We start from the raw sequence: 23,011 nt of genomic DNA on the forward strand, positions 1-23,011 counted from the left end.
AAGAAGGTGGCCCTCAGGGAAATGATGTCTGTGGAATGCGATTTCCTGACTCAGTTGAGAGATACTGACAGGCTAAGAGGTCTCCTGCAGGAGTGGTTGTAGAAGCAAAAGCTTGAGCAAAGGAGGAGTGTGGAGTGGCAATGGAGAACAACTATCGGATAGCCTCAAAGCTATTCTGGGAAAATCTTCAACGGTTCAGAAGGGGAAGGCTTGACCTTGTCCAGCAGGAAGAAAGTTACTGATCTTCTCTGGGAAAACTGTCAAGCAGTTAAATGAACAATCATGAGGAACTCCTTAATCATGTGAACACACCCTCCTATCTGAAGGCAGCATTGGACACGTTTGGTGGGGTTGGGGGTTCCATCACTGTTGCCAAATTCAGTATGGTGATCCAAGGACTCTGTAGTGGTAAATATGCTGGGGTGGGATCCAACCAGAGATGTGAAAGTGCTGGACATTGTTGGGATAGCATGGTTAACACATCTAGTTAATGCTGCATAAAAGGTGGCTATAGTACCTTTGGAATGGCAAACTACTGGGATGGTTCCCATATTTAAAAAAGGTGACCAGAGGGTGCATTCCAACTGCAGAAGGATCACACTTCTCTGCCTCCCAGGTAAGGTCTGTGCCACAGTGCTGTAGTGGAGATTTAATTCGAGGGTAGAGCTTAAGAAACAAGATGAACAATGGCTAAGGAACAGTAAACCAGGATACATGGGACTATGATAATCCAGTCTACATGTGTTTCTGTAGATTTGGAAAAAGCATATGATTGTGTCCCATGGCATGTTTTGAGGAAGGTGCTACAGTAATATGGGATAACAAGACTGCTCCTGTATGCTATTCGTTCCCTATAAGAATACAGTGATGTTTGTGTTTGAATACTTGGGATTAAGTTGAATTTGCACACTGCTGCTGTCAGACTCTGTCAATGCTGGGTCTTGTCACCAATGCTCTTTAAGGTTTTCGTGGACAAGACTTCAAAGTGCTGCGAAGAATGTGAGGGTGTCTAGTTGGGGAGACTTGAGGTAGTACTGTTACGTTATGCAAATTATATTGTCCTCTTTGTCTCACCTGGCTGTCACCTTTGGCATACATCAAGAGTGAATTGGCAGGAATAAACATCAGTGCCCTGATTTTATCCTTTCTTATTCACTGAAGCTTAAAAAACTACCACTGCCAAGATATGGGGCTCATTTGACTGAAAAATGACTATCAAGAAGTACCTTAGTCTATAAAAACTACTCTAAAGTGTGGTTAAGTGTAGCCTTAAGAAAAGAAAGTGTTTGAGGCACGGCTGTTGATCGGTTTATTTTCTGCCGGACAATTCACAGATGAACAGCACATAAAACACACACAGCTTCTCCTACCCTCAGATGCCTCTCTTCTCATGTAGCCCTGCCGATATAACCTCTATATGAACTATATATGATAATATCATTAACAACACACAACCATCAGATTAAGGGCTGTGTTTTAGATTTTGATAAAGATGCTTAAAGAAAATAATGATTATCGAGCATTGGTCCCCAAATGTTTTTTTTTGCTCCTTTTCACTCAATAAATATTAGGTCAATGGTCCCTGAACAGGAATAGAGACATTCTTGAATATGTATTCATATGTCTATTTTTAATTTTTTATAATGTGCCGATGCACAGAATTTCATATTCAGTATTGTATATTGGGTTTTCTGTATGCATGTGCCTGTACACTTACAGGTGTACACCTTGTACATGTTTCATAGGTGCATCTTTGCTTCCCACTGTGCTTTCTGAGCAACTGTGCTAACCTGTGGCATTTTACTATGTAGAATAATATTCTATTTGCTCCTATCTGTTGCGTATGCACTTCCTGGAATATTTGTTGATACCGTATATACTCGCATTTAAGTTCTCCTGCCGATAAGTCAGGGATTGATTTTACTGTATAATTTCCAGTATTTTATAATGTCGGTTGTATAAGTCGAATGTGGAAACTCACGCCATTGGTCCAAGAGATTCTGATATGCTAATGCCCACCTGAGAGAGTAACCACGAAGCACACTGCCTTTCTTTATATGTATTGTGCCTACGTGACCATGTGGTAATATCTCACACATACACCCTCATACACCTTTATCGTAAGAGCATCCCTTATCTGTGAAGGAGCGTTCAATCAGAAGAAAATATGAAGCTGGTTTTAAATTAAAAGTCTTTGAAATGGTGAAAGAAATTGGTTACTGTGCTGCAGTAACAACATTTGACATGTCTGAGAAACTGATGTGAGATTGGAGGAAGCAAGAAGATGTAAAAAAAAAAACGTGTCCCATTTTTGAATGGGCGTATAAGTTGGGGTCTAATTTTATGATCGATTTTTCAGGTTTCAAGGCCTGATTTATATGTGAATATATATGGTAATTGAAGTACTTGGTATTTTATTGTTATCACACAACTTCACCCCAAACACGTCATCCACATATTCCCACTCCCATTAATCTGGAATCACCAGTTCACTTGCACATCTTTGACAATGTGGAAGGAAATCCTATGCTTACTTTGGCAAAAAAAATTTTAACTCTACATGGACATCAAGCAGGCACAAGATTCTCACCCAGGACACTAGATCTGTGATGAAGCAGCAGTACTGTTCCATCCTAAATAAGAGCTACTCATCTATACAGTGGTAAGTTTGCTAGTAAGTGGCATTTCCATTCCCAATACTGACTCACTCAACCTCAAACATGCGTGTGTGGTTTTCTGCTATTTACTTTAAAATTCCACCCATGACAGTTGCTGTGAAGGAGCAAGTGAAAAGGAATGCATCCTTTTCTCTGGGAAAATGCTGGCAGGCATCTGTGCTAAAATGCGTTACTTTGATTTACTTTTGTTATCATAAACCAACTTCAGAACGACAGGGTATGTTCTCTGAAATTAAAACCGCTGCTGCTTCAAAATAATGGCAAGTTTTTTTCACATTTGGACCAGTGTCCAGTAGAACCCGCTTCAAACCATAAGAACAGGCACTTTTTTCAAAATCTGTTTTAAAAAACACTTTACTTAAGAACACAATTTCCATGGAAAATTTATGTATACTGTACAGTGATTTCTTTTACTTTGTGAAAGATGTATGTTCTCCTGACGTTTCTTCACTCTTGATAAGAAAGCTAAGGGAATCCTAAGGTCCAAAAAATGGTATGTTTATTATTAAAAATAAAATATGCAATGCTGCGGTGGGCTGGCACCCTGCCCGGGGTTTGTTTCCTGCCTTGCACCCTGTGCTGGCTGGGATTGGCTCCAGGAGACCCCCCGTGACTTGTAGTTAGGATATAGCGGGTTGGATAATGGATGGATGAAATATGCAATAGATGGATCAACACAGAAAACAAAGAAATAAAATGATAAATAAGAAAAAAACCTTATGTTCTTTTTGGATCGAGACTTCCTGGCCCTTCTCCTTTGCATGAAGTGGTTCTTCCACTTCACCACCTCCAAAGCACTTTTGTTATCTTTGAGTCTCTTTTCAGTTGTATATTGTGAGAAGTAAAGCAAAATGATGTAATCCTAAAGAAAGGACCTGAGTTGCCTCAAAAGCTTGCATTTTGTAATCTTTTTATTTAGCCAATAAAAGGTGTCATTTTGCTAGACTTCTCTCTACATCCATAATGGCTAATAACACCCTAGTACTACAGTTGTATATCAATAGTTATCACTACATTTGATTACAACAAAAGAAAATAAAGTAAATCAATAACATACTAAATAATATGCACAACGATCAATGCCTCTGATATTTATCATTCAGATTAGTTCAAAAGCTTTACTTAAGAATTTACAATTCCAACCCAAATGCTAGTAAAGAATAGTTAAAACAAGGTAATTATTTTATTTATTACTTTTTGTTTGCTGTTTAAGCAAAGCAGTTCTTTTGACCATTCTATTACATTAATATGAGATATACGCAATAAAAATAACTGTTGAAGATCTCATTTTACTTCAGTTGTTGAATGACTGACTGACTGCAATTTTTTAGAATAAAAAGTTGTTATAATGTTATTATAATGTTTAATCACCATGCAGACACCAGTTAGCTCACATTACATCTATGGTAAACAGTAAATTCCAATTTTTTTGCATTTTTTAAGATGGACACACTAAATTTTTATCCAGTGAGTTCAAATCAAAAGCTTGGAACATTAAAATGAGTAATTTTGAAATGAAATGAATGTTTTATTAAATAAAACAGCCCCAAAATATCAGCTCTTCAGGTGCCACATAATGATTTAATGGCATCATTTGCAGACGTGTTTTGACTCCCAAGTTTGTGCACAGCCACAGTGTCATTCTGATGACCCCAGTAACTTCCGGAGCTTTCATTCCAAACTCATATTAAGCAGCAGCCCGATATCTTCTCAATTATTTTTTCAAAAACAGCTTTTATCATTTTTGTTATTAGTTGATAAACATTTGGACTGGGTATTAGCGATCTTTGTTAAAATCTAACCTTGAAATTTTAGTTTAGAGGAGTTTATCAGATAATTTTCAAAAATGTTAGATCAGGAAAAAAGAGGGGGTGTTGCCTGGAAGAAACTTTTGAAATAATTGCAATGGAATTATTGAGAGAGATTATAATTATCTGTAAAGCAATTACTGCTGATTCAGGGTAGAAAGATTCTCTTGATAATGCTGTTCAGAAGTGAGAAGATCACCTGGCCATATTCTTGATGAAATTATTAGTATTGTTTAATATGAAAGAACACAAACAAGAAAGGAAACAAACAAAATCAGTAACACACAAGGTCCTTATTGTAGTTATAGAAGCTCACAAGTGAGGTTTATATTAGTAATGACAGAACAGTTATAAAAGTAAAAGTTACATAGAGCAGAAAAAGGAAGAATGCAATAAGAGATAACTGAAATGGCCAAACATGATTTAGGTAAGAGAACTAAATGAGATTAAAGACAGATATGTGATAGAAACAGAATGTCATTCTTTATATTTATTACAATAAACACTCTTTCTCACATTTTTCCTCTGACAAATTAGTGTCCAATGGTGACCTCAGTTAGCCCCTGTGCCGATCTGTAGTGAATCAGGAGGCCACTAAGGCAGAGAAATGGGCTAGGAGATGAATGTGAAAATTATTAAACAAAGTAGGGATCAAAAACTAGAGATTCAGGATTGATTCAAGACACGGATGATTGTGGACAGGCTGACCTAGTCAATGTCTGCGAAATGGATATCATCTTCCAGGTCTCTGTTTATTTTAGAAGTCAATATTATGAGACGCGGCATGCCATCAGCACGGCACTCAGATAGTCCTTAAGATCACGCCCTGCATATGTAGGAAGAATTGCAGCAAGACGTCTTGATAGTTGAGCGTATTTAGACATGCTGGCTGCCTGACTGCTGGTAATTCTGCTTTGTATACGACGCGTTATGCCAACCCTCGACTGAGTTATTTGTTCGCGGCAAGCCATCAGCAGTTATAACAGTTATAACCTAGCACATAATGTGTACATAATGCGCACATACGCGCCCCACTCTCTTGGCCTCTCTCGCGATTTTGTCATGGCGATTTTGTTGGCGCGAATTTGTCAAAAAACAATTAGCAGGTTTGTCGGTGCTCATTTGTCCGTCGCGGTTTTGTTGGGGCGCATATGTCTATCTCGCTTTTGTCGGTGAACAATATAACATAAACAAATAACTTAATTTTGTTTAATGTCAGCTTACACTGCAGATAATACAAAGATGAATGGAGTCAGTGACAAGAGTGGGGTCCCGAGGAGTGGTGTCTGTCATTGTCGTCATTGCAGATCTGGAAAGCATTCTCAGGAACAAGTGGTGACATCTTCCATCCATTTGTGGGCTTCAAAGGTGTGCAGGCAATGTTTCAAGGCTTTATACTCTTTCTTTACATCCAGGGCCCCCTCAGACAAGCATGCAATTCCAAGCAAGGCAACAACAAGGACACAATTCTGTGCTGAGTGAACAGATAGAAATAGTACAAGCTTTCAGCTCCCGCAGTCTGACTGTGCATGATTTCCATTTGTTTTCCCATCTATCTTTTTGTCATTTTGCTTGCATGGCAATTCTAGTGTGTTTAAACTGGCTATGTGTCTGCTGTACCACATGTGAGTAACAAAATCAGGTTTTTATAGATTTGCACAGAGCACTGTGACATATTAACATTATGCTTACAGGTTCTTAACAGGTAAAACTGTGCTGCCTACATCACGTGTAATTATACTGTGCCCACTCTGAGGCATATGGGAGGAGGTTAGGAGCACACACTGATACAGCGCATTGCCGCACGCACCACACGACAAACCAACTCAGAATCCAGATTAAGACCTGAGTGCAGCCATGCAATGGGTGACACCTCAGCACCACACTAGTTCAGATGGAGTGGAACAGTGTTAGGTTTTTATGGTGGCTGGAGTGCCAATTCTGCCACCAACCCCCAAGTTTTTCCCTGCAGGTTGGAGGGCCTACGTGCAGGGCTGGATGAATGTCATACTCTGGACGGAGCAATTGCAGGTTAAGGGCCTTGCTCAAGGGCCCAACAGAACAGAGTACCTTTTGGCATTTACGGGACTCGACCTTCGAAGCTTCCGATTGCCAGTGCAGATCCCTAGCCTCAGAGCCACAACTCCGCCCCAAGGCATAGGAACTGGTTAAATCATATCTACAATTAAATACAAATGAAGTAACACCTCTCAATGGATGATGTATTTTCCAAACTGGGAATCTCTGGCTCTGGTAGTGTCCATTCAAATTACCCACTCAAACAAAACTCAGCAAAACATATGATAATATAAATTATATTATTAAAATACACATTTAGTCCTAACTGTGTTACTTAAAAATATTTCAATTGGTGATAAGTCATATATTTTTTAAAGAAGATGACTTTGATTTGTAAGAGATTTTTGGGAAAATGATCATATCTCTTCACTGAAATGCTGGCAAAGGAGTGATTGTGTGCTGATAAAAAGCTAAACCTCATGAAGTATGAAAGCTTTAATACTGTGCAGAAATAATGGTATCAATCATTCACTCAAAGCAGAAGTGACAGATGATGGGGCGGATGATGCTTGAGATGAAAACTCTCTTTCAGAGCCAGTGTGAGAGGCAGACATAAAGACATCTTTAGACATCTTTGCACACACTCAAAGGATGTTGACAACAAATAATTATCATTGCTCTGTCTGCTGCCTACTGCACAGTTAATGCTATTCTGGACTCAGGAAATTAATTACCACTGTTTTCATGCAGCATGGGGTATTACTGAAATAATCAAACAAGCAGAGTTGCTGCTAGAGCCTTTAAATAGATCAAACTGAAATAAGGAATTAAAGAAAGAAAGGAGGCTGTCTTCATTATAAGTAACAACGTGATTTCTTTTTTACTTCAAATGGTTTCCCAGAAGCTGCATTGGTTTATAGCACGATATAGTTGTGCAGTGGTTAGAGTGGTTACGTCAAAGGTTCAAACACCCAGATTCAGTTGACAGCCCAGGTGCAGTCTGTGTAGAGTTTGCATTTTCTCTTGTTTTTCTCAGGGAGGTTCAATTTTCCTCCTACATCCCAAAAAGCTGTTAGGATAACTGACAACTCTAAACTAGCCCAGTATGAGTGAGCATGTTTGTGCCAAACGATGATGATTTCTGATGCTACATTTGCTAAATCCATCTCCATCTATATTTTCAATGCTTGTGTACCATAAGAAACCTGCTAAGATAATCATATGTTCCTATAACATGGATTAAAACATGTACACTGATCCTGAAATGTAATGTACATGTAAAACAGCATGTATGCAGATCCTGATAGGATTTTTTTCCTATAAAATCTCACACCAGAGCTGATATTGTTTGTATATTTGAAGAACAAAATTATTTCAAGGCATTCAAATGACATTACAGATTGAATTTATATTCAGCATTTTAAAGTATAACTTATATTGAATTAGCACCTTTTATAATCCATTAACTATGATTCTATTTTATTTCTGATTTATTTATTAGTTACATTGTGTGTCTGATTTAAGAACACACCAAACTGATATTAACTGCTTTTCCTCTGTATTTTTAGTGAGGATTACTTGCTGTCTCTGGTTTGAACCAAACTAACACTTCAGTCTACCGTAACAACAATTCCACCATTGAACAGCGCAGTAAAGTTAAACCATTCGTCTTGGCATTCATATTAAAACAACAGTGTAATAACCAGAATAAAATATTTTTAATTTTGTTCTGATGCTTTTATGTTATTGTCATATGGTCAACAAATTATAAAAAAAAAAAACTTTAAACAGAAAATAATCAAAATGAAAATCATCAATTCTTTCATGTGGAAACAAAATTAAAAACAAGAAATTACAATAAAAACACATGACAAAGGCTTAATTTCCTGAATACGGTCAGTAAAAGAAATAATCAAGCGACTCTTATGCAATAATGAAGATTTTCTTGTTTAAAGGCAAGTAGAAATCTAAATAGATGTGCGGATTGATGCTTACTTACTCCACCAAAAAGAAAATGTTAATTTGTGCATTTTTCATGATAACACTTCTAATGTTGTCAGAGCTCTGTCAGTGCCCATTCTCTAACATAGAATTACACCCTGCTTCTGCATCAACAATTATTAAATAATATTATTTAATAATAAGCATGCTACTACTTGGGAAATTCAGCTCTTACCTTAATAAATGAGTCTCATGGACTGAACAATCTCTTCATGTTTGTGAAATGTTTTACATAGTTAATAAACATTAAACAATTACTAGATATTTTAAATATATGGGTGGGATGACACAATCAAAATGAATCTATGCAATGTGAGGTGCATATTCTTTAATAACAAATGTGAAAAGAAAGGACACAAGAAGTACTATAGTTTCCATTACAAAAACTGCACCACTCTCACCCAAATGCTGGGAGAATGTGTAAGCTTCATAGATAAAGATCTGACTTAGAAATTGATGCAGTATGTACTCTGGCTCTGGATATGTACCATTATTTGTCCAAATTCAACCCAGAGCTCTAATCTTACTATCTACTCAATGAAGGAACATACTGTATATGGCAAAATGTATTCTATGACTTGTCTTTGACAGTTAATATGGCTAGTTACTTATAAAAAGTGATACTTTTATTTACTGTTTAAGGCACAACGTCACAAGAGTATATATTTCTTCTCACTTATGTTTTGGTTTAAAAATTTGTATAAACATTTAACTGCCAATGGCCTGATGTTGTTGACTACTTTTCCCATTTAAAATGTAACGCACTTCCTTCTGTGTTCAGTTAATTTGCTCAAATTTATTGTTATGCTTTATTCTTCATTTTCCCAAGTTGGCTTCTTTTTATTTAAGGTTCATGTTTAAAAATAAAAGACAACTTTTGCAATATAAATTATTTTGGCTTCCAAAAAATGAATTCAGTGTGGAGATGGTTATTGGAATTTAACAGAATAATTAAGTACCTTAGGAGAAAAAAAAAACTAAAATCAACAGACTGTGCTTTGGCAGTTTTAGACTAATACAAACAAATTAAAGGTAATATTTTACATTTTTCGTTTAATTATATAAAAATGTATTTCACATCTTTTTCAGCTTCCACATGGGGTTGATGTACTTGATCAGAGTTCTCAAAGACAGTTCAGTCCTACACCTCCTCAAGCCCTTTTCCTTCAGATCTCCTTTTACTTTATCCATCTACCTCCACTTTGGCTTCCCTCATTTTCTCTTCCACTGTGCTTTCTTTCCCATTATCTCTTCTCATCACATGACCATACCACTTTAACCTTCTTTACTTTCCGGGTACTATCTTAGATATCTCTCTTACTTTTATAGTACCTTTGATTTCTTATTTTGTCCTTTTTCGTAACTCCCCACATCCATCTCAACATTCTCATTTCTGACACATCTAAACTTCTCCTGCACTCCCTTTACTGTCCATGTCTCACCTCCATACATCCAAATGTTTTTCAAACATATAAAGTAACCAGAGCAATTTCATTAATATACTTTTTGTTAAGTGCCAAACTAAAAATATTGCAAATGGTTATAAGAAGCAATATGGCTGGAAGGTAACTATACATTCTTGAAGTTTTAATAGGATAGATAATTTGGAGATTAGCCATAAGTTTTCCAGGATAGATACAGAACTTCCGTTCTTCAGTGTGGAGGTAACCGATGCAACCTTTAGATAGCCATCGGACAAGAGCAGCAGTTAATAAGCTGTCAGTAATATCAGTAATAAAGGAGACAAACCCAGGGGTACATACAACCTTTAAGAAGTACAATAGGAATAGGACTCAGTAGGACAATTGATTCTTGTAATAGCAAATAAGTTCACAAGAAGGCTGGCCAGGTCAAAATTGATGCAACAATAACAAGGGACGAAGAGGGTATAGGGGGCTAACAGTATTTAGATTTAGGATGGTAACACAAATTTTCCATTTAATGACTATTTTGAGAAAAGGCACAAATTAAGTACAGCATTAAAATGTGGAAAAAGGGTTATTGGAAGATTAAATTTGAGATATACACACTCCAAGGATGCAAACAAAATACCAATATAAAAACCTATAAAAATTCAAATTGTTAATAATCTTCCATGTGTTGAATACCTGGTAAGTTAAGAAATACAAATAATGACTCAATGTTTCTTCTGCAGTACATTGTTGTCACAGTAAGCAAATGCTGAACCACCAAATTCTTGCTTAATTGTTTGTAATCAGTGGCAATAAATGCATAAAGCAAAACAAACAAAGCAGAGATGCCATAGCTAAACAATTAAATGCAGTTTCATTTCTTCCTGCTTCTTTGCAAAACCTTAAGAGTGCATACTGAGTGTTTGCAACCAAGCAGTAGAATTGGAAGTGTGGTTGCGCGATATCCCCTTCTGTTTTAGATCTTTGTAGCATCGATTTACATTCCAGTTGGAAATGGTTAGAATTATGTCTTATTCTTTAAAGAAGAATTTATTTATTTTACACACACACACACACACACACATATATATATATATATATATATATATATATATATATATATATATATATATATATATATATATATATATATATATATATATTGTCACACTTGGGTCACAGATTTGCACAGAGACACAGGAGGTTGTAGAAAACAGGAATTTTATTCAAACACTGCAAACAAACATTGGTTTCTTTTTCAAAAGCTTAAACATGCTCCATGACAAGTCAGAGATGACAGCTCCGCTAGGAGCAGAGAATGTCAGAGACAGAGAGAGAGAGATAAAAGCAAAACAATCAATTCCAAAACTGACAGGCGCTGCACAAGGCTTTTAAGTAAACAGAGTACCGTGCGAGGTCTTTATTACCCGTTATAGCGCAAGTGAGAAGGGTAAGGAGCAACGTGAAGATAGACTGTGTTTCAGGGGTATTCCCAGGGGCGTCTGTGTCCTCTTGGGGTGCGATCAACCCTCCAGCTTACAATATATATAGGGTGGTCCAGATCTAATTATTAATTTTCAATACACTATAACTTATTAGATAGATAGATAGATAGATAGATAGATAGATAGATAGATAGATAGATAGATAGATAGATAGATAGATAGATAGATAGATAGATAGATAGATAGATAGATAATCCCAAGGGGAAATTCACATACTTCAGCAGCATACTGATAAAAAACAATATTAAATTAAAGAGTGATAAAAATGCAGGTAAAACAGACAATAACTGAAGAGTCACATAGTGTGGGGGAGGAACGATCTCCTCAGTCTGTCAGTGAAGCAGGACAGTGACAGCAGTCCGTCGCTGAAGCTGCTCCTCTGTCTGGAGATGATACTGTTCAGTGGATGCAGTGGATTCTCCATGATTGACAGGAGTCTGCTCAGTGCCCGTCGCTCTGCCACAGATGTTAAACTGTCCAGCTCCGTGCCTACAATAGAGCCTGCCTTCCTCACCAGTTTGTCCAGGCGTGAGGCATCCCTGTTCTTTATGCTGCCTCCCCAGCACACCACCGCGTAGAAGAGGGCGCTTGCCACAACCATCTGATAGAACATCTACAGCATCTTATTGCAGATGTTGAAAGACACCAGTCTTCTAAGGAATTATAGTTGGCTCTGTCCTCTCTTGCACAGAGCATCAGTATTGGCAGTCCAGTCCAGTTTATCATCCAACTGCACTCCCAGGTATTTATAGGTCTGCACCCTCTGCACACAGTCACCTCTGATGATCACGGGGTCCATGAGGGGCCTGGTCCTCCTAAAATCCACCACCAGCTCCTTGGTTTTGCTGGTGTTCAGTTGGAAGTGGTTTGAGTCGCACCATTTAACAAAGTCCTTGATTAGGTTCCTATACTCCTCCTCCTGCCCACTCCTGATGCAGCCCACGATAGCAGTGTCATCAGCGAACTTTTGCACGTGGCAGGACTCCAAGTTGTATTGGAAGTCCGATGTATATATACTGAACAGGACTGGAGATTAAGTTTATTACATAGAAAATCACCCGAAAAATCCCGGACCATCAAGAAGTGTGCGAACTGACGACATGAAGAATCATCTTTGCGCCAAACTGGAATCGTCCCCACATAAATCAAAGTTATCCAGACGATCTAGATCTGCATAATTAGATCTGGACCAGCCTGTATATATAGATACAGTGTGTAAAATATATAGATAGATAAATAAATAAATAGATACTGAAGAAATTAAGATTTGCATTCTGCAAGTGATTTTGTTTTTGTCATGGAAATGATAGTGCTGCTATACTGATACTGTGCCTACTATGATAGCACATGTAGAAATAAAAAAATGTATATAATGCTAATAACGTACTTTAAACTGGAGTGATCAGTTTAAATTCCCAGACAGGCAGTGTGGTGTACTGGTTAAGGCTTTGGAATTTAAATACCGAGGATGTGGGTTTGAATCCCACTACTGACACTGAGTAACCGTAAGCAAGTCACTTGACCTGCCTGTGCTTCAATTGGTAAAACAAAAAGAAATGTAACCATTTTATATATCATGAATATTGTAAATCACCTGGGATAAAGGCATCAGCCAAATAAGTAAATGTAAATATTTGTGCATTAAATATATGAACTAGAATAAAGTAGAATATAAAAAACATTGTTATAGGCAGAACTTGAAACATGAGACACCAACTTGCAGTTGAACATGCTACCATCTGTGGTATGTTATGGCACAGACAGAGCTGTTGCTCTGCTTCAAGTTTATTTAGAGTTAATTGAGTCTTTTTGTTGTTGTTGTTTATAAATTGTTTTTCAGGTCATGATATTAATTCTGTTTTTGGATTTGCCTTTTAATGAGTTTCTTTATTATTATGTTTCTATGTAATGTTGTTTGTCATCTTCCCTGCTTCCTGTATGTGGTTCACAGAGAGGCAGAACCCCTAAACAGGCAGTTGGGATACCTGAACCATGGAATAAAATTTTGTTATACAATTTATGCCAAAGATCTTCCTTTGAAAATTTTGGGGTTTTTTTTATGCCATTTTGTCTTGGACACTTCCATTTTGAGACATTCTGCATATTTTGTTACTGTGGCAATGTTTCCCATGATCAGGAGTTATAACAACTGGTGACATCGTTGGTGTGACTGTAGAAAGGTCACTGTAGTAGTAATATAGTAATTACATGCTACTCTCTTGAGAGGTGTTACTTCATTTGTATTTAATTATAGATTTTATTTAACCAATACCTATGCCTTGGGGCAGAGTTGTGGCTCTGAGGCTAGGGATCTGCACTGGCAATCGGAAGGCTGCTGGTTTCGAATCCCGTAAATGCCAAAAGGTACTCTGTTCTGTTGGGCCCTTGAGCAAGGCCCTTAACCTGCAATAGCTCCGTCCTCAGTATGACGTTAATCTTCATGCAACCCTGCATGTATGCCCTCCAACCTGCAGGGAAAAACTTGGGGGTTGGTGGCAGAATTGGCACTCCAGTCACCATAAAAAACCTCACACTGTTCCACTCCATCTGAACTAGTGTGGTGCTGAGGCGTCACCCACTTCATGGCTGCACTCGGGTTCTAATCTGGATTCTGAGTTGATTTGTCGTGTGGTGGGTGTGGCAATGCACTGTATCAGTACGTGCTCCTAACCTCCTCCTCTTCTCTTAGTGACACCTGGTATTATAATTCTGCTTTAAACTACTACTTTGATTTTTGGTTTAGTGGTAGTGGCTTTGACAATTATTTTATCATCCTCCAGGTTTGACCTTTGCTTTTTTTTTTACCGTATCCTATCTCCCAGTTTTTCCTCATAAAAAATTACTGATTTTTCTCAGTATAAGTAGCGATTGTGGTTTGTTTTTGATTCACTTTGTTTTTATATTTGGATTCTTGGGCTTTTTTGGACCTATCCAGGCTTGATGTCTGCTTTTTTGGTTTGGGGCCAGGCTGCCTACACTAAAGCCAAAGCAGTAAGGCCAGACCACACATTGACAGGTCTGTCCTTTTATATGAGTTTTTGGAAGCCTGTGCCCCTTTTTGTGATTTGAAGTGAAGTGATGTCACAAAAGGCTTTTCTGTAACTCATATAGACTGGCAGTTTACACTAGAATTACCAGAGCCTACGAAAAAACTTGTAGATCCGTCCCACCTTAAATCGCTTCTTAAAACCGTTCTCACCTCTCCGCCAGCCTCATTTTTCCTGTAAATGTGCCGATAAAAACAAACTGCAAGCAGCCGGCTATTCCATTCCCCACCGACTCAGAACGTGCACGAACTTCTCAGAGCTCATGCCTCGATTATCTGGGAGTGAAGTGAAGTTTTAGAGTGGAAATAATAGATTGTAATTTGGAACATACACATTTCATGTGTGTTCCGCTTCTACAGTGATCTGTGTAAACACAATGTTAAAACAGAACCTTTTTCATATTTTAGTAATAAATGTTACAAAATCTAGAAATGCTCAAAAAAATAGACGTGTAATGCCACGAAAAGTGCACGCAGGCACTTCAGTTCGCAAGCACTGGTACGAGAATGCAGTCACAAGTATGCTGCAGAGCTACAACACATCTTTATGTGAAAACAGCATTCTCAGATGGGGGGGTAGGGAAGGATCCTGAACACGACTGAGAGAATGAAAAGTGAATAATAAAAAAACAAACTAACCTTTACAAGTATCATAAATTACACCGGCTGTTACACACTGAAATCAAATGCATGTTTTTATTCTAAAATAGTAAGAATAACAGCAGTTTACTTCTCAAAACTGAATCATGTGGGATTGAACTCATGACCTTTTGAATACTAGTCAGCGGCTGATACCATTACGCTACCATGGCAGCTGTAGTAAGTATGTGTCAACATGGCATGCTAAGGCGGCTTTTTTCTGCAGTTATATTTTTTGAATAAAAGCATACTTGTTTTGTTATATTTGTACCTTTTGTGAAAGAGTTTGATATTTGGACTTCAGGCTTCATACATTATATAGTTTATGCTTACATTTTGTCATTTACTACTACAATATGAAAAACGTTTCTGTTTTAAAAATGTGTTTACACGGATTACTGTAGAAACGGAACACACGTGCAATGCGTGTACAGTATTCCAAATAATGATCTATTATTTCCACTCTAAAACTCCACTTCACTCCCAGATAATCAATCAAGGCATGAGCTGGGAGAAGTTTGTGCACGTTCTAAGTCGGTGGGGGATGGAATAGCCGGCTACTTGCAGCTTTTCTTTTATCAGCACATTTAGATTAACAAAAGACGCTGGCGGAGAGGTGAGAACGGTTTTAAGAAGCGATTTAAGGTGGGACGGACCTACGAGTTTTTTCATAGGCTCTGGTAATTCTAGTGTTAATCACTCTTTCTGACTATTAAATGCAAAACATTATCATGTTTTTTTGTAATTTATTTTTGCAACCATTGGCAAATAGTGAAAAACGTCTTTTAAATCTATTAGGGACATTAAACTTTATTTATATATAAAGTTTATATCTAAATATGTATATATGAGTGAAGACAGGACTCTGACCAGTGAATGAGGAAGAAAGGCAGATCTTTAATTGAAACACACACAGTATTATGGGAATGTGCCTTTCCTGTTTTCATTGTATGCTTATATGAGCTGTATTGTATTGTATGAGTTTTCTGGAAGTAAGTATAATTAATATTTTAGCAAAAAATGCTGTGTTTTGTACGTTCTGAGCATATGAATGGATAACGGACTTGTGGATTATGTGACGTGAGTTTCATGGGAATTTTTTCTTTTTTCCGTGGACGTTTTTCACATTGTTTAGTGTTGTTCAGCATTTTTCCCATTTAGGCCAAGTTCAATTAAGATCTTTCTACTGTACTTTCAGAACAAAAACACGAGAATAACATTTTTTTCTCAGCCACCACTACCAACTAAATAGCGTAAGTAGCATAAAATATATTAATTTTTTAATAGAGTATTCCTTTAAGTAAGTAAACAGGCCAAAATCAAAATCAAAAGTCAAATGCAAAAATTTAAAACATTTGTATATTAAGAATCACGACATAAAAGAGCCATAAGCAAACCTTTAAAAGCATAACTGCATGTTTTATATGATGTTGGTATAAAAATGGCTGTATACTGGGAAAGATATTTGATTCCCTGATTGAACCTTTAGGATAGACTTAACAAAAATTACTAGTGCTAAATTAAAGAATGATTACAGTTGAGTTGAGGAACAATTTTTTTGATTATGAACTCTGGACTCCTGATTTCTTGTTTGATATTGGCTTGGTTCTCTGATAGCACTCAACCTTAGGGAGGCCTCAGCTACATGACACTGCTTACAGTTAAGGTCCAATCTCTGATGCACTTGAGATAATTTTAATCTGGAGAGGTGTGTCCAGTGTATGATTTTCTTAAGGGTGTTTTTGCAGAAACTGATGAATATTGTAAATGACTTAATTCCACTATTTCACTAAAACACTGATAAAGAGCTCTCTTTCCCGGCATTTCCTAAAATCATGGAGCAGTGAGCACCATAACATCAGTTGATACAATATAGTCAGGAAATCCTACAAATACTCTTCTCATTGCTAATCCAAATATTTTCAAGTTTGAATGCTTATGGAGGATTAACGAAATTGGACAATGTTTTTGGGAATATGTATATATTACAAGTATGTACTGTAGATGTGTGGTACAATATTTGGCAGCCTGTGACTTTGAAAAACGCCATTTCTGTGCATATAGTGGAAAAGAATTCTTTTTGTTGCTTCCCATTATCATTGTTGTTGAGTGTTTATCAGTGTTTGCTCTCTTGTATAACTATATGTGCAGTTAAAGCAAAAACTATTCATTTACTCAGGTTTTAATTGCAATAATTTGAATTTTAGTAATGAGTTCATTTTATAGTTTTCTTATTTTATTAAACAGAAGGAATATACTAAATCTTTTTCATTTTATTTTTAATTGATATTCTGGTGCAGTATAGAGAGTAACATTAAAGTACAAGTAATACCTGTTTTCCTCATCATATTTAGATATTCTTTAGTCAACCTTTTACAGTATAATTTTCTCTTCCACACACAAAGAGAAGCAATTTTATATTGTCTGAAATTTTCCATTGTCATTAATTAAACCTTCAAAACAAGTTATTACCGGCAGCTGGATGAGAAAAGATGTTTATACTTCATAGACATACACCATGCAAAAGAGGTTTGGTGAAAAACACAAAATCTGTCAAGTTGAGACTTTTCACCCCAGCTATTGTACTCTCAGCAGGACAGAGTAAGGCTGACATTTTTAAACATTTCTGCTTCACTGTGAAATGAAGCATGCATATGACTCCCTGAGGATGTGGCTCTCACAATGGAGTGTCAGCCTATTGCTCTTGAACGAATTGTATTATTTTATAATCTTTGTGTTTCCTGGCATCATCAAACAAGTGAGTTTACTTACTTAATGTTTCATATTGAAAGCATCATCTTGGAGTGTTTTCATTGGCATATGCTGAAATATATAACATCATAAATAATAATAGCCAGGCCAGGATTCTGGTAGTGTGGCCAGGGCTGGCACTTTAAATAATGCCACCTGAAGCAAAGGAAATGTTTGCTACCTCTTAGCAGTCACAAGAAGATGCGCTTATTTCACATACCATACATACTGCAATACAGTCGTCTCAATACAATACACCCATGATACAGCATGTCACTGTAACAAAGGACAAAACGTTGCATATTATTATTGGAAAAAATGAATAAGATTTGCTTAGCGCCAATAAAACACACAAAATATAAACGTTGAATGTAAAATTAAGCTGGTCTGTTTGGTTTTATCCTGCAAGCTTCTCTCAGACTCTTTCCCTGATCTTTTTAACTAAAAATTGTTGTATCCAGCAGGGGGCCTGTACTTCCTGGGAATATGTTTGCTAGAGATTGCAGGTTTACTACACCAAAAGGATATATACATATATAAAAAATCTATTATACCCTTCCCTATTGGTATGGCAGTGAGTCTAAAATTAAGAAAGAAAAAAATAACACTAAAGAAAGGATACACTTAGCTTCTTTTAATATTGGCAACACTCACAATAATACAATTTTAGAAGGAAAGCTTCTGGCCAAGTGTGCAGTCACGGGGTTCCCGCAGTTAGCTCTGACCTCTTTGAGAGTGCGGGTTCCTAGGTACGGGCAGGAGTGATATCTTCAATCCATCCATGGGTGAGCACTAATATTTATCACAGTTACCACAGCTTTATATTTCTCTCACAGTCTTTGGTTTCAAAATAAGAAATTGAACATTTGAGAAACATGGGCTACAATGTTTTTCTTGCATAAGTTAAATGGAAATAACACACAGTAATTGTTGGTTATAAACTAACCGTCAAAACTATGGGATACTCCTACTTTCTTTTAATAGCTTGCCTAAGTTGACTCCTCTTTGCTCTCCCCATCTCCCTGTCATGGCAGTAATGTTTCTCCCTGTCTGCTGGTTGGCGGCACTTAGATCTTTCACTTATGTCTATTGATGGCCTTAAGATACCTGTTTTGAGTAAAATACAGTATTATGAAATGAACCTCAGAGATCACAGTGGCACACTTCAAACCATTGACTACACTTATACATATGACTGACACTTTAATAACATTCCAGTAATTAACCCAATTTTATAGAATGACGTAACCAAAAATAAACAGCGTATGACATGGGAAAATCAGTAGAATGAATGCCAATATCATGATTGGATATGTAGCCTTGAAATGCATGTGTGTTGTTTTGAAATCAAGGGATATACTGTGTGAACTGCATTATACAAGTTTTGAAACTTTTAAAATGGAAAAATGTCTCATAGTTTTTATAGGCAACATATAAATAAGGGACCAGATATGTCTGTAAGGTTCATACCCATAAGGTTCGCCTTCAACACCATCTAACCTCTGCTCCTTAGGGATAAGCTGACTGAGATGGGAGTAGATTCACACCTTGTGGCATGGATTGTGGACTATCTTACAGACAGACCTCAATATGTGCGTCTTGGGAACTGCAGGTCTGACATTGTGTGCAGCAATACAGGGGCGCCGCAGGGGACTGTACTTTCTCCGGTCCTGTTCAATCTATATACATCAGACTTCCAATATGACTCGGAGTCCTGCCACGTGCAAAAGTTCGCTGATGACACTGCTATTGTGGGCTGCATCAGGAGTGGGCAGAAGGAGGAGTACAGAAAGTTAATCAAAGACTTTGTTAAATGGTGCGACTCAAACCACTTACACCTTAACACCAGCAAGACCAAGGAGCTGGTGGTGGATTTTAGGAGGCCTAGGCCCCTCATGGACCCTGTGATCATCAGAGGTGACTGTGTGCAGAGGGTGCAGACCTTTAAATATCTGGGAGTGCAGCTGGATGACAAATTGGACTGGACTGCCAATACTGATGCTCTATGTAAGAAAGGTCAGAGCCGACTATACTTTCTGAGAAGGTTGGCATCCTTCAACATCTGCAGTAAGATGCTGCAGATGTTCTACCAGACGGTTGTGGCGAGTGCCCTCTTTTATGCGGTGGTGTGCTGGGATGGCAGCATAAAGATGAAAGACGCCTCACGCCTGGACAAACTTGTTAAGAAGGCAGGCTCCATTGTAGGATTAAAGTTGGACAGTTTAACATCTGTGGCAGAGCGACGGGCATTAAGAAAACTCCTGTCATTGATGAATAATCCACTGCATCCACTTAACAGTGTCATCTCCAGACAGAGGAGTAGCTTCAGTGACAGACTTTTGTCACTGTCCTGCTCCACTGACAGACTGAGGAGATCGTTCCTCCCCCACACTATGTACCTAAACAGGAAACCCTTCTGGGTAAACCTTCACAGTGCACAAAGGTCTGCATGTACCACTGAAGAGCTCCCCCTAGCTGTACTAGGCTTCTGGGCGGACCTCTCATAGCATGGAGTGTGAAAGTATGTCCTATCCACGTCATTTTTGTTCTACCACGATAGGCTTTATTTACACACAAACCTCTACTGATACAAAAACACAGGTCATTACAATGAAAGTATGTATAAACGTATACATTATTTTGTACTGCTCTTGTCATATCTTATAGTAGTACAGTGAATGATTAAAGTTTATTTCGTAACTTACTTATCTAATAAGGAAAGTGGTATGATTTTTATTTCCATTCAACAAAGTATAAGTAATTCTGTCTAATTTGGAACTGTATTATACATGAATGAATGGTTTTAACATAAAGGAATATGCAGCAAATACCTAGTTTGTCGACATCGTATTATTTGACCATAACATTGCAAGAAACAAAACACTTATGTTCAATGAATAATGACATGTAAGAGACAGGCAGGAAGGGCATGCACATCCACACATTCATAATCTTAAACATACTGTTAGTACATAGCAGCTGAATGTATGCATTAAATAAAAAGAGTAAACTGTGTTGTTCCTTATAGCCTATAGCTTACATAATAAGTACACCTCTGCGCAACCTATTCCCTGGTATTAACTTGACTCACAAGATTAGTTTAAAATCAAATTAGGTACTCTGTAAAATATTTACTATATTGCCCGCTTTCATCATCCTGGTTTTTGAATATTAGGAACTGGCTACATTTTCTGGTAAAGACCTTGAAAGAAAGAAAGAAAGAAAGAAAGAAAGAAAGAAAGAAAACATAGCAATTACCAGTGCAAGACCCAGTAGTCGATGTTTCTGGTGATTTATAGCTATTCTCTTTATTCAGGATTACTGTAACCAATAGTGCTCTATCTTGCATACAGCATTCACTTCTAAAAAAATAAAATAGGGTATGATCACTTTGCTCTGCAGCATAGTTCTGTCACTTGCTCTTCTAGTACTAATGCAGTTCCTTTCTTCATTGCTGCACTCTCTCTTCACTCATATCATCCAAAGTCCACTTTTTTCTGAGCCCTCAAGAGTGTTAGATGCTTACCCATCATTCACAAAATTATCCCTGAGTTTAAAGATACCTCCCTTTCCATTTTCAATTATCCACAACAACATGCACATCATAGAATCTATCTTTCAATTTTTTGAAGATCCTTTCACAGTAGAATGAAGCACACACACAAACCACAAAATAAGCACAGATGGGCTACCCATTCTCCACAGAACACACTGACTCATCCTGGGGAGGTTTAAATACTTCACTTACATTAACAAGCAGAGCTTTGGGAACTGTGGATAAATCAGATGGCCCCAAGAAAACAGAATGAACCAGGATGTGGAACCATTGTAGGCAAGGTACACAAGCTGCCCATACATATAAAAAGGAGCTGTAAAAACCCAAGAGGACAGTCCAGAATTTGAAAAGATGGTGGCCACTAAACCTTAATGTTTTTGTTTTTATGCACCATGGTTGATTAATCAAATGCACAACAACAACAGCACCCATGCTCAGGCCAGTGCACTTTGCTATCATCTAAAGTTTGGCACTGAGCAGGCTGTTCTCATTAGCTGTTTAGCCCAGCTGATGTTTTCATCAAAACAGGCTCAGCACATTCTGTAGCCAGTTTACACAAAAAAAGTATGCTGGTCTTTGGCCTAATACAGCCATATGCTGAGCACTGAAGAGTTCAGAGCATGCCCCTTACAGAGGCCTTTAATTCAGCCAACTGTGAAACATATTGAGCTACAGTACGGTAACTGTTGTCAGATAGATGTTTTGATGTTGTAAGGCAATATATGTGTTTAGTGTATCAATTAATAACACTGAGTGCACACCACTCTGGGAAGTAGTGATGGCAGGGCTGCGCTCTCCAACATAGAAATCTTTAAAGAGCGAAGATTTTAGTAAGGGAAATCAATGTAAAAAGATAAACACTTAAAAGTGTAAATATGTTCTACAAGTGAATATGGGTCCACTCCAATTAGATTACTCATTTCTTTGAAAGTGACATTTCTGCTGTTAAATTAGAAACAAAATGTATAGAAGTCTTATTATTATTATTATTATTAAATTGCTAGAAAATTTTACAAATTTGAAAGAGTGCAAGAATTTGAAACAATCTAAAGTTGTAGATGTGTATAGTATGTTTGTTTGTGTGCATGTATTTCAAATATTGTGCTGTATTTACAAATTTGCAAAGAATGCTCTGAGTCCAGCCAATGGAGCAGCACTATATTCAAAGAGAGAAAACTGAATTAACGGTCCCTGAAATAATGTATAAATTGAAAACGATATCTGCTTCTACTCTAAATGCTACAACATCAAACCAGCTAATGATGACACTTGAAATCAGTGCATGATTGCTTATGATGAATGTTATCCTACTGCTCTCATTGCTGCAGGATGTGTTCTTCACTTAGCATTGGTTTGACTTTACAGTTGAGTTTTTCTGCTTTTGCCCACATTTTATATTGCTAGCAAAGGGGCAATAGATTTTATACCATAAATAATTGGTGTAGGAGGAGAGCATTTGGAACCATGCAGAATATGAAGGTAGCAGAAGTTGAGCATATTGCCAATATGAGTCTTTAGTACATCTCATCTTTTTTCCCCAGGAATTAACACGAGTTTACTTCTAGCAGATGTGATCTTCTACGTGGAAGGGTAATT

The sequence above is a fragment of the Polypterus senegalus genome, chromosome 3, assembly GCF_016835505.1.
Source record: "Polypterus senegalus isolate Bchr_013 chromosome 3, ASM1683550v1, whole genome shotgun sequence".
Lineage (NCBI taxonomy): Eukaryota > Metazoa > Chordata > Cladistia > Polypteriformes > Polypteridae > Polypterus > Polypterus senegalus.